The 12,909-nt window shown below is 43.4% G+C and overlaps 1 protein-coding gene across 3 annotated transcripts in view; it reads left to right on the top strand.

The window, feature by feature from the left end:
* The window catches only part of PRICKLE1 (prickle planar cell polarity protein 1), a 130,400-nt gene that overhangs the window by 2,013 nt on the left and 115,478 nt on the right, over positions 1–12,909 (top strand). The window lies entirely within an intron of this gene.

Here is a 12,909-nt window from a genome sequence, read left to right on the forward strand (position 1 = left end):
GGTACCAGAGGGTGCCTCAATGCCATCAACTGGCAAATCAGGAGACACGGAGGGAGATAGTTTACAGGCTCTTCCAGAAATATTTATACAAAGGATTTAAAGGTTAACAATGCATGTGCTCTGTGTCTTGAAACTAAAAGGTGCTAGAAATAAGTGAGTATTACCTGAACTAAGGTCAGCTCACTTGCTGATGAACAAAAAAGAAAAAAGAGGGGAAAAAATCACCAAGTTTAATAATTTGGGACCAACTGTGGCTTCTTCTTGTGAATAAACCCTGAGAAAGGAAAAAGAAGGGGGGGACTGTGGAGGTAGACATAGAGAAGTGAGAGAATGGGTTTAATAAATTAATTGTTTCATCCTTAATTTGGTACTAATTGGTGATTTACCATGGATTAAGCCTGTTGGTACGTGGGGTTTTTTTTTTTTAAGAAAAAGGGACCTATTTTACTGAAGTTGACAGACTCAATCAATTCTGACCACAAGCCCAGTGCAATTTTGAAAGTTTATCATGTTTTTATAATCAAGACCCATGGTACTACCATTTGTCTCTATAGTAAAGGTCATCCAAATAAAATCTAATATTGGGATGGGGGTGGGGTGTTCATATAGCGTTGATGGCTGAACTATTCAGTTTAGAGTCAGATGTTGATCAGAGTCCAGTTATTGCTAATGTACTGTCATATGATAACGTTGAGAAGCAAAACATTTAAACTTGATTTTTTATTAAGATTTTTAATGAGCTGAAATATACACTTAAAGTAACATAATTTATCTAAAATTCTAATTTTATCATTATCTAAATGTTATAATTACTGGACTGGAAAACACAAAGAACTATGTATTATAAGCAATTGTAAAATGGAACAAAAAATTAAAAGTAATTTTCCAGTGACCAAATAACTATTCATGATTGATGCCAGTGCTTGGAGTTGTGTAACATTCTGGGAAATGACTTTCTGAAATGATCATCCTTACTGGTGCTCTGGTTACTGCAGTTAATTTCTTGGTGAAAGTCACTTATAAAGAATCGACTTTGCTGTTCATGGAGGAACACAACTTAGAGCCCACGTGACTCTCCTCTGCGCATAGCAATGTGAAAAGGGTCACTTGACCCGGATAGACTCCTCCCCCTAGAAGAACTCTCTGTTTTATGTAAAAGATTGTCACCTGCCTAACTCTTGGGATGGGGGGCGGGGAGGTGGAATCATCTGTGGGTAATTACTCCACAATAAAAAGAAAGAGAAACGTGAGTGAGTTTTCTTTCCTGGTTGGCCTGTTGGTCAGTGGGTTGATGTTTGAAGAGGTTATTTTCTTTCTTTGGGCCACAGAATAAAGGATTGCCATACCATACCCCATTTATTGTACAACGTAAACGATTGCCGTCGTTACCTCTAGAAAGTCGGTGTGAGCAAGCGAATTGGGAGATGAAAAGAAAAGAACGCGGTGCCAAGTCCTTCGTGGGTCGCCGTTCCTCGAATCCCAGTGCAGCCTGCGGAGCCAGCGCCCTGGACCAGCGTGCCAGGACCCGGGCTGGCATCCGGGAAACTGCAGCGCCCCCTGGCTTCCGGGCCTGCTCGCTGCACGCGCGCGCATGCGCAGCTCCTCGGCGCCCGCGGTGCAGCCGGTTCTCGGCTTGGGTGCCAGGAGGTTCCTTGCTGCACGCGTGCGAAGGGCCTGCCCTCCAGCTAACTAGCCAGCGCAGGCCGCGGCCGCCGCTGCCCCTCTCTTCCTCGGGGAGCGCGCAGGGCTGTCGTGACACTAGTGGCGCGGAGGTAGGACCGACCCCTCTGGAAGGACGTGGTTTTCCGGCTGGCTCGCTGGCCGGCCCGTGTCCAGTGACTGGGGGCGCTCTGGCTGCTCCAGGGGGATGCACTACGATCCCTGAGTCTCTGGGTTTCTGTGCTTCTGCGGCCAAAACGCTGAATGTATTGGGGTCACTTTTGAAGGCTCTTTCTTAAGAATGCTGGCCCAGCCTGAACCGATGAGACCTTTCCGGCTTCGTTTTCCTCCACAGAGAGAATTCCAATGTGAAATAAAAAACAAAAACACCACAAGGCAGAAGCCAATGTAAACACTGTAAAACTCAGAGCCTTTCCCTTGCAAGTCGCTCTCTCGTTTACCTTTCCTTTTTTCTCCCCTCTCTTTAATTGGGGTTCGAATCTTTAAAACACAGCTGACCCATTAAAGTACAGTTGTATTTTTCTCACTGGTAGTTTTGGGATAAACTCCTGGGAGGCATGTCTTTCGTTTCTAGTGGATTACCCTTCAAAAAAGAAGTTGGGGCTATGTTGTTTCCGTTTCTCTGGTATGAAAGCCGTGTCCTCCTTTCTGTGATTTTGTCCAGTGGTGCATTGACAGCACCCACCGACTTTGCTTCCTTGTTCCCTTCTCTTCTCGCCGGGTCCTGGGAAGGAAGCGTAGTCAATACAGTGAAAATGTTGCCATCCGATTCAGACTGTAAGGCCACTCCCCCGTGCGCGCCTCACGCTCTCACTGGCTGCCCTTCTCTCATCTGAAGCACACATCCCACAGCTCGCAATTATGGTCTTTGACTTTGGTAACAATTCTGTTTGAAATGTTTCCAATTACACACAGTATTGGCGGCATGTAGCAGCTACGTGCCAAAAAGCATTGCGAAGTGTCTTCCAAGAACCCGGCTGCGATTGCTTTCATCTTAAATAAAGGCTATTTGGGTTCCTGTGATGTGTTTGTAACCACCTTTCCCCCTTTAAGTTGCCTTTCTTAAAAAAAAAAACTGATATGAAGTCGCCATCACTTAACGTGATAACAATGTTAGGCCTAGTTGTCTGGGATGACCCTATTCTTTCAGCAAAGACCACGGACTTTCTGGAAAGAAATTTGGGTTTTTCAAACATTGAAAGACCGTCTGAATATCCCTCAAAATTAGGTTATCTGCTATGGAAAGCAAAACAAAACACACACGCACACACCGAGATTCAGCCTTGACGCAAACTGGTCACCATCAAGTGGATTCTGACCTTTCTGTTGTCCTCTAAGGTCACTTTGACTCAGAATCAACTCTCCAGCACATCATGGTATTTTTGAGTGTTGTTGTTGTTGTTTGTGGTGGTGGTTTTAGCTTTCTATCACTACTATGCTATTTTAGGGTCATTAGAGATATTTAGGAGTCTTGCTGGTATAGTGGTTACACATTGGTCTGCAATCCTCATGGTAGTCGGTTTGAAACCACCAGCAGCTCTGTGGGAGAAAGACTAGGCTTTCCTCTCCCGGAAACAGTTCCCACAGCGGGGTTGCTATGAGTCAGCATTGACTCCATGGTGACGAGTTTGGTTTGGATTTAGGGGTTCTAGTGGTTATGCCTTGGGCTGCTAACTCCTGGTTAGCAGTTCGAAACCACCAATCGCTCTAAGGGGAAAGATGAACTTTTCCCCACCCATAAAGAGTTGCAATCTCAGAAACTCACAGGGACAATTCTGCCCTGTCCTTTAGAGCCTCCGGGAGTCTGAATGAACTTGTTAGCAGTAAGGGTTTTCTTTTTTTCTTTCAGTTGAGAGGCTATTTATTACACTGTCTTTCCTTCACATTTATCTTTCACTCTGTGTGTGTGAAGTGTGTCCATTAAGATATGAACATGTCCAAGGGGTAGAAAGAGGTCAGTGAGACTAGTCTGAAAACGGAGTGCTGGTGGAGGGGAACCCAGCAAATAATGTCACCGTTCTGCAGTGATCAGACCCTCCAGACCAGCCCTTCTTGTGGACTTGAAATCTCTGAACACTGAGACCTTTTACAACTGTGGTTACTCAAATCCTTTAATAGCTACCAGCTTATATTGACTTATTAAATCTGAAATAAGAAAATATACACTATCGGGACTTGGAGTGGCTGCATTGCGAATGGGCCTGGGAGTTCTGTTTCCAGGCTGGCTTGTTGGCCAACAAGAGCTAGAAGAGGGTATCCAGTAGGTGAGGGGCGGGGATGGTTCTGATTCACATATTTGCACATATGTTCTCTGAGCACTGGCAAAATCGCCCTATAGAGCACAGTGCTTCTTTGGGTCGAACAGTAGTTGACTTGCGTGAATGCCAACATCTCTTCTGGCATTTTTGGAAGTTTTCCATCATGTAACAAATAGTGCTGTGTAATCCAAATTTGTAAATGCCATGTTTTCTGTAGCCCCTGTGGAGACAGCTGAAATGAACCCAGACTGGTAGAGCTTGTTGTGATCCCAGAGGTTAAGTTTCCACCTGAACACAAGGTACTCCCACTGTTTGAGGCTTTGGATCCAACCTGTGAGGTGAGCTTTAGCGTAGCAGTGTGCTATAAAAGGCCCCCCCCCCTGCCGGACTACCCCCACCAACCTGTGGGCCGAGCTTTCCATTTCTTGCCTTTTATCCTTGGAAACTGGCTTTCAGTTAAGCAAACCGTACAGAAAAGTGAGCCTTATGTTGCTTTACCAGCTTGCCTGACACTTGTCCCACCCAACCCATTGCTATAGAGACAAAATCCACAGTAACTGTGATTGAAATAGAAAGAAGTCTATTAACACCAGCTCCCCCATCCTAGTGAAATGCTTCTATATGTGGACATACACACATTCTTTTAGTCTCATAACAGTCATTTGATTTAAACCAATTCCCAGTTTCACGAAGGATATCTTTTTAGTTCTTTTTCTTTCTTTTATGCCCCTGATAAGCAAATAACATGATAATCATTTTGGAAAACTCATAACTTGATAACTGCAACTGATTTATGCTATTTACATGCTTAGATAATCTTAACTTTCTTATTTATGACCTGAAGGAGAGTTGAGTACTGCGGCATTTTGCTTTGCTTTAAAATATTTCTTCCAAACAACCTAGGGATCAGTTAGGTTTTATGTAAGAAGACTTGCTTAGTGCTCCAGTGTTGAAATACTTGTAATAGTGTGTGTGTCAGAGAGAGAGATGACATTTTAAATTCTTCTGTGACTATGTAATTAACACATATGTTCAGTGCTCAAAGTATATGTAGGTTACATAATTTAGAAAAAGAGATAAAGCTAGAGTTGAAATGGCATTAGAGAATCCCAGATGTTTCTTGTAAGAAAATACATAGGCTTCATAGAAATGGTGAGTTGCTTTTGGAGGCTTGACTTTGTTCATGGCAAGGATCTTATGAATAAATTCATTGAGGTGCCCCAGTTCATATTTATACAAGCCTTGAAAAAGTAGCTGAAGTGATAAATAACTTGCAACCCCTTGCCTTGTTCCGAAACTCTGGAGACTTTTATGTCTGCGAATGTGAAGGCAGAGAATGAAATACACCGAGAAGGTTGTTGGTGTTTGGCTAACTTAATCCCGTAAGTTCTCTTTGTGGGCCGTCTATAAACTTCAACAGCTTGGCAGGCTGATAGCCAAAAACATGGTATCAAGTACTGCCAAACGTGTTAAAAGCACACCCGCCTTCTCTCCATGGTGAGGTGCTGGAGACATTTTTTTTTTAAACCTTCTGAATTTTAAGGAATAAACCAGAGGGGGGGAGGAATCACTCTTTCTTCCTCTCTTCCCCACAGAAACCAAAATTGTTATTCATTGCAGGGCTGAAACTAGAAACTGATAGGAATAGTGACATTTGTGTGGGAGTGTTTGAAGCTAGCTTAACTTGTTGGTTGTTTAGGCAGGAAGTCACCAAGTTAATGTGGTGTCTGATGGGGTTTTGTTGTTGTTTTTAACTTTGATTTTTTAACTGAGCAAAAAGTTCAGTTACTTTTTTTCACTTTTGTTCCCTTACTTTTGGCACGTACTTGTCATATGTTTACCCTGTTTCTTCTTGCATTCAATAAACAGTAACGGGGTAACGTGGGATAATAGCGGATAGAAGACTACAGTTTTCCTACGGTGTTCCTGAAAGTCAGGAAATGTGCGCTGTTCTAGAAGAGCTGTATCATTTGGGATGGCCTCTCTGACACTCAGTCCCCTTAGCTATAAAGCAAAGGAATTAGGCTAACTCAGTGCATACCAACCAAAGGTTTGAATCCTTAACACTGTGGAGCTTCTGCAAAATGCGAATACAAAGAGATTTTACTGCGATTGGTTTTGGGTGGGGCCCTGCATATTTATCCTGAAAAGCTGCTCAGGGGATTCTCCTGCAGGTCTGGGTAAGAGCTACTAGATTCAGTGATCTCGCCAAGACTTCCTTCCAGCTTTGAGGTTTCCTGGTTCTCCTCTAAGGAAACTTAGCTGCTTTCCTCTTTTTATGCCCTTTTTATAACTGCGCCTTCCATTCCCTATGTTGCCGTTAAAATGCTGTCGATGCCACTTACGCCAAGCTCCAGGAAAATCTGTTCTGCATGGGAAGCAGCTTGAGTGAGGACTGTGCCTGCCCACCATGGCACCCCCACGGCCAGACACCGGACCCCGTGCATAGTGGGCATTCTGCAAATACAGCAAGCCCCAAACTCAGCACACTTTTTGGACCGTGCAACGGTACCCACAAGCTCATATTTGCTCAATATATTTTCATCAACCTCCAGGCCTCTCTCTGGTGAAGTACCTCTAAATTGAAAGCAATTGGTCCAGTTGTTTACCTGAAAAACTCTTATCATAATTCTTCTTGTGTTTCCAGCCTTTTTGGATACTCCAAAGTCTGCTAATGTATGCCAGTTTTAAGAGCTACTTAGCAGACAAACTTAAAACCTTATTACAATTTTAAAGTCTTGTTTTAAATATTTTGAAATGCAAAGATCAAAAATATTAACTAGAGCTCAATTAATACCAGTTTCTTAATAAAGAATATTTATGTCATTATCCCCTCTGGTCCTTTTCAACACAGAAATGCCAACTCCCCCTCTTTATTTTTCTTTTTTTGAGTAATAAAGTAATCTTTAACTTAACTAATTGTAATTACTTTTATAGCTAGTGATTAGTTTATTCCTTTTACAGACAGGACTCCTTACTTTTTAATTCATAATATTTAGTATACTTTAAAACTGTTTTATAGGCGTGCTATACAAAAGCTCATACTCACGATTTTACATATGTGTGCTTTAAATAACATACATCAAAGCCTCAGCTTTTTCAAATAATAACTATGATGCATCGGAAAGTTCTGTTATCAAGTGTTGGAGTGTTAGACAAGCATTGGTTGCACAGTTGGGCAGAAATGGACTTAAAAGTTTATTGCCCAGTTGTTTCTGTACTTGTTCTTTCTTAGTCCTTGAAATTGGAGCTATTTCCTATCGTAATTCATGGTGGCCAGGATTCTAGAGCATAGAGAGAGAGCGAATCCTCACAGCCATGAAGGCTACGCCCACTCCTGGCCATCCTGTTGCACGGAGTAGTACTGCCCTTTTGGGGTTTCCAAGACGGTAAATCTTTGTGGAAGCAGAAAACCTCATCTTTCTCCCAAGGCATGACTGGTGGGTTCAAACTGCTGACCTTGCAGTTAGCAGTCCAACATATAAAGCATATACCACCAGGGCAGATTATAAAACATGTATAGTCTAAATTAAAAGAACTTCAATATTAATACTAATTGGGTGTACCTAACACAAATAAAAGGGGGAAATGTAGTCCGTATCTGGTATACTTGATTTTTTTTGTTCTTATATTTTAAATCTTACTTTCTTTTGTGTTGCTTTTCATTAAAACAAGAACTTTAAAGAATCCCAGTTCTATAACTTCATAAAACTGCCTAATTCCCTTGGGATGTCCCCACCGTGCAGGTCTGGCCAGTAGCAGTCTTATCCTTTCAGCTCATTTAGCAGACTGCATGTCCATTGCCAAATCAAGTAGTCAGGCTTTGAAGTGTAAATTTTCACCTGAATTGCCTACTTGGATTGTTTGCACAATGTAACTGCAAAACTCTCCCTTTTGGTCCTTATGTAAAAAGATACACTGAGGCATATCAGTCAGGAACAGAAGATTAAGCTGTGGCTAAACAGGGTTTAAGGATGGTTGGAGGTCAATTGAGAGCTGGTTCAAAGTATTGTTTAAAGTCTTCATATTTACAGGTTTAACTTTCTGAGGATACACAGCTAATCTTGTTTGTGCTGGACTTCAGGCTGATAAAAGAGGGCATGCTCACAGGCGTGTTCTCCCAGGGGGAGCCTGGGCTCACGGCTTCACTGTGGGTCTGTGCTCAAATGTCACCTGCTATCTGGAGGCTGTCTCTGACCACACCTGCCCCACTCGGCCACCACTACCCAGTGCTCCCACCTCCTAACTCTGGCAGGCCTTCCTGGGCAGCTCCTGGCTGTCTCAGAGGGAGGGCCGGATGCTGTGTCCTCTACTGCTTCCTCCCAGCCCTGACAGCAGGACTCGGCACATAGAGACAAGGACATCTAACACCATATCATGTGAGCACGCTTTTGACCCATTTTAAAGCCGCTCTAGTTTTTAATATTTGCTGAGTTTTCTTTCCAACAGGTTTTCCTGTTTATTTTGTTATCGTTGTTAGCTTATTTTTTTACTCTTTGTTGTGTGTTTTTGTATGTTTATTGGTATATGAAATCCAGGATGGTGAATCTACAGAGACAGGGAGTGTTTAGCCTAGTGAGTGCATTAGGTAAATCTGCACAAGAAAGACCTCTGTGGAGTGTTGAAGAGCAAGGCTGTTACTTCGAGTACTAAGGTGCACTGACCCAAGCCCTGGTCTTCTCCATTGCAACATGTGCGTGTGAAAGTTGGACACTGAATACGGAAGACTGCAGAAGAAATGTATTTGAAGTATGCTAGAAAAGAATCCTGAAAGCACCAGGACTGCTGAACGGACAAAGCGATCTGTAGAGGGAGAAGTAAGTCCAGAGTGCACCTCACAGACAGGGATAGCAAGACGCTGTCTTCCATGTATCGGCCATGTGGTCAGGAGAGACCAGTCCCTGGAGAAGGACATCATGTTGGGTAAAGCGCAGGGGCGGCGAGAAAGAGGGAGGCCCTCAGAGCTCTGGCTGGGCACAGGGGCTGCATCTGTGGGCTCGGCCGTGGGAACTGTGGCAAGGCCGGTGTTTCCTGCTGTTGTGCGTCGGGTGACTGTGGTCGGAGCTGACTCGATGGCATCTAACAATGACAGCACAGAGACAGTAACTGGAGTACGGTGTCCTTGGGGGTACCGTGGGAGAAATGGGGAGCTAATAACAAAATAAGCAAATGTTCTGAAATTGAGGTGGTAATGATTACACAACACTTTCTGATATGAGTGAGCGATGGTATTTGGATGATGACTCAATGAGACTGTTTATTTTTTAAATTAAAAACAAGAACAAAAAGCAGTTGCTGTTGCATCTGTTCGAGCAGAACTGTGCTCCCTGGAGCCTTCGGGGGCTGGTGTTTGAGAAGGAAATCACCAGACCTTCCTCTGAGGTGCCTCTGAGGGGACCCAAACTCCCAGCCTTTGAGCAAACAGCCAAGAGGGTGTTGTTAATGTTTGCACCACCCAGAGCCTCCCTCAGCACATGTCGTTATTGCTAATTGCTTTCTTGTCAGTTTCAACTCATGGTCACCTTATGAAAGTTGTATGCATGTCTTGTGATACAGTGTAATGGTATCCAGTCCTGTGCCATCTTCATGAATGTTAGTATGTTTGAGTACATGGTTATATCAGTCATACCAGATGGCTGTTCTATCAGTCCATCTCATTGAGGTTGCCCTAATTTCCATTGAGTCTCTACTTTCCCCAACATGACTTCTTTTCCTAGATATGGTCTTTCCTGAGGACATGTTCTAAGTTAACATGTCTAAGTCTCGCCATACTTGTTTCTAAGGAACATACTGGTTAGATATAGTCTAAACCTGATTTATCCTTTCTTCTGGCGTATTCAGGATTAAGCATCACCATTTGAAAGCAGGTTAAAAACAAAAACCCACGCTCGCTGCTATGGAGGTGATGCTGACTCATACTGACCCTATAGGACAAGGTAGAACCGGCCCTGTGAGCTTCTGAGCTGTAACTCTGTACAGGAGTGGAAGGCCCTCTCGCTCTCCCTTGGAGTGGCCGGTGGTTTCCGACTGCTGACCCGGCAGTTAGTAGTCTAATGCTACCAGGATACCTCTGAACGTAGATAGTCGAGTACAGTGAATGACTGCAGAAATATTGAGAAATTCTGAATCACCACCCTCCCTGCTACCCGGCACCCACACAAACACATGCCCAGTCTAATAATAGGCAGTGCTGAGATGCTTAGAGGGCTTGAAGTTTATCATCTCAATCTTGTAACAAGGCTATAAAGTTAACAGTACCCACCCTCACATCATGAACCATTTGATATATAAAATACTCATCAAAGCCAGGATTCTTTTTCTGTGTGTTTTCACCTGAGTTAACATTTCCCTAAAGGGGCTGCTTTCCCCTTCTCCCTCCTCCCCATCTGAATAAAGCCAGAGAAAGGCGATCAAGTAGGAACGAACAATCTGATCAAATCTCTCCCCCCTTTCCTCAAAATCATCAATGAGATGTAATCATAGAGCCAACCGCTGCCTTATTAATAGAAGATATCCTATTCCATGACATTAAAACTGTATTACTTCCATCTTCATAATGCTACTCTGTAGCCTTAAAAAAATGGAGGCTGTATCTTTAGTCAAGTTTGTGGCGATGCCTTGTGTATTTAAATATAGATGACAGACCGCCTTTCACTCGCAGAATCCCCTAATTCACATTCTAGGGGTGAACAAGCTAATCCTCTGAGTGATTTCAACCAGCTTGCTAAGAAACCTAGCTCTTGACATTATTGTTGCCATGTCTGAGGTTCCAGGGCAACACTGGCAGTGAGTCAGCTTTCCTACTGTGGAGCTGAGCCAACTTATTTGTCCAGAAATGATCATGTTTTAATTGAGGGCTTCTTAACTATAACAAGACTACTGTCTCTGAAGTATACAAAGCACATTCAATTTTATCTCCTTTATCTTGTCACAGCATCCTTGTGGGAAGGTCCAGCCGAGGTTATCCCCAATTTACTGATGAAGAAACTGCTTGTGCAAGATTCTGCTTCTCATAGTCAGGAGCTTTGGTTTCACAGTTGGTTTCTAAATAAATTAATGTTTGCTGTTAAGTTTTTCAGAAAGAAGAACAGGCAAAAGCAAATGAGCATTTGTAGCTGACCTGAATGTGTGTGCTGATGTTTTAGTCCTTTATAAATATTGCTGTGTTTATATTTGCTATACATGAAAAGCTTTTTTAAAAATTACCCTCTCTTATAAGGAGCCCTGGTGGTGTAGTGGGTATAATTTGGCGTGCAATCCATGTGGTCAGCCGTTCAAAACCACCTTGGGAGAAAGACTTTCTCTTTGGGAGAAAGACTAGGCTTTCTACTCCCATAAATAGTTCCAGTCTCAGAAACCCACAGGGGCTTGCTGTGAGTCCGCATGGACTGGATGTCAGTGAGTTGGGATTTGAGAGTTTATCATCAACTAGAATGTGATATGGTGAAGTCACTGAATTTTCTGGACTTCTTACCCTCTCTAGAACTCTGCTCACACAACTGTAACATGAGAGGTCTGATGTTACACCCTCCCTCTGCCCTCCCAGTATCGCCACTCACACCACTGGTCCTGAGGGGATCATTCGCCCTGGATTCCCTGTGTTTCCAGTTCTCATCTGTACCAGTGTACATCCTCTGGTCTAGCCAGGTTTGTAAGGGAGAATTCAGATCATGATAGTGGGGCGGGGTGGGGAGGGAGAAAGCATTTAGGAACTAGAAGAAAGTTGTATTTTTCATCAATGCTACATCGCACAATGACTGGCTCGTCTCCTTCCCAAGACCCCTCTGCCAGGGGATCTCCAGTGGCCTACAAATGGGCTTTGGGTCTCCACTCTTCGATCCACCCCTCATTCACTATGGTAAAATTTTTTGTTCTGATGATGCCTGATACCTGATCCCTTTGACACCTTGTGATCGCACAGGCTGGTGTGCTTCTTCCATGTGGGCTTTGTTGCTTTTGAGCTAGATGGCCGCTTGTTTGCCTTCAAGCTTTTAAGACCCCAGATGCTATATCTTTTGATAGCCAGGCACCATCAGCTTTCTTCACCACATTTGCTTATTCACCTGCTTTGTCTTCAGTGGTTGTGTCAGAAGGTGGGCATCATAGAATGCCGATTTAATAGAAGAAAGTAGTCTTGCATTGAGGAAGTACTTGAGTGGAGGCCAATGTCCTTCTGCTACCTTAATACTAAACCTATAAATATAGGCACATAGATCTATTTCCCCATCCTCATACATAAATATATTTGTATATATACATGTCTTTTTCTAGACCTCTATAAATGCCCTTTGCCTCCCAGCTCTTTCCTCTATTTCCCTTAACTTTCCTCCTGTCCCACTATCATTCTCAGTCCCCACCAGGGTGTCAGCAATTCCACTTGGTTACATTACCCTTGACCATGCCCTCCCAGGCCTTCTACACCCTCCTCACCACCAATTTGGATCACTTGTTGTTCCCTTGTCCCTGGGTTTGTTAATACCACTTCCTTTCCCCCAGGCTCCCATGTCCCCCCGGAACTGTCAGTCCAGTTGTTTTCTCCTCCAGATTGTTCATCCGGCCTATTTTATTTAGACAGACCTGCGGAGATAGTAACATGCACAAACACAAGACAGAGCAAAAGCCAGGTACAATTTTTTAATTTTAATTTATTATTTAATGTGGTCAATCCAAACTCCAACAATAGTTGTGTTTTAAAGACGTGCAAAAACCTCCTCTCGCTCTTACCTAAAGAAAGGCTACCTGGCCCTGGCAGTGCTGTTGAATGTGAATGCTAATGCACCTGTCCTGGTTCAAACCAGAAAGAGGAGGCTGTCTGCGCCCATCAAAGATTTACAGTCTCAGAAACCCTATCCAGGGTTTTTATGAATCAGAATTGACTCCATAGCAATGGGTTTGGTTTTTTAGGTTTCCTACCAAAAGAACCCTGCAGCACAGTGGTAAAGCGCTCAGCTCTAACCAGAAGGTTAAACAT

This window comes from Tenrec ecaudatus, chromosome 6, assembly GCF_050624435.1.
Source record: "Tenrec ecaudatus isolate mTenEca1 chromosome 6, mTenEca1.hap1, whole genome shotgun sequence".
In the NCBI taxonomy this organism is placed as follows: domain Eukaryota; kingdom Metazoa; phylum Chordata; class Mammalia; order Afrosoricida; family Tenrecidae; genus Tenrec; species Tenrec ecaudatus.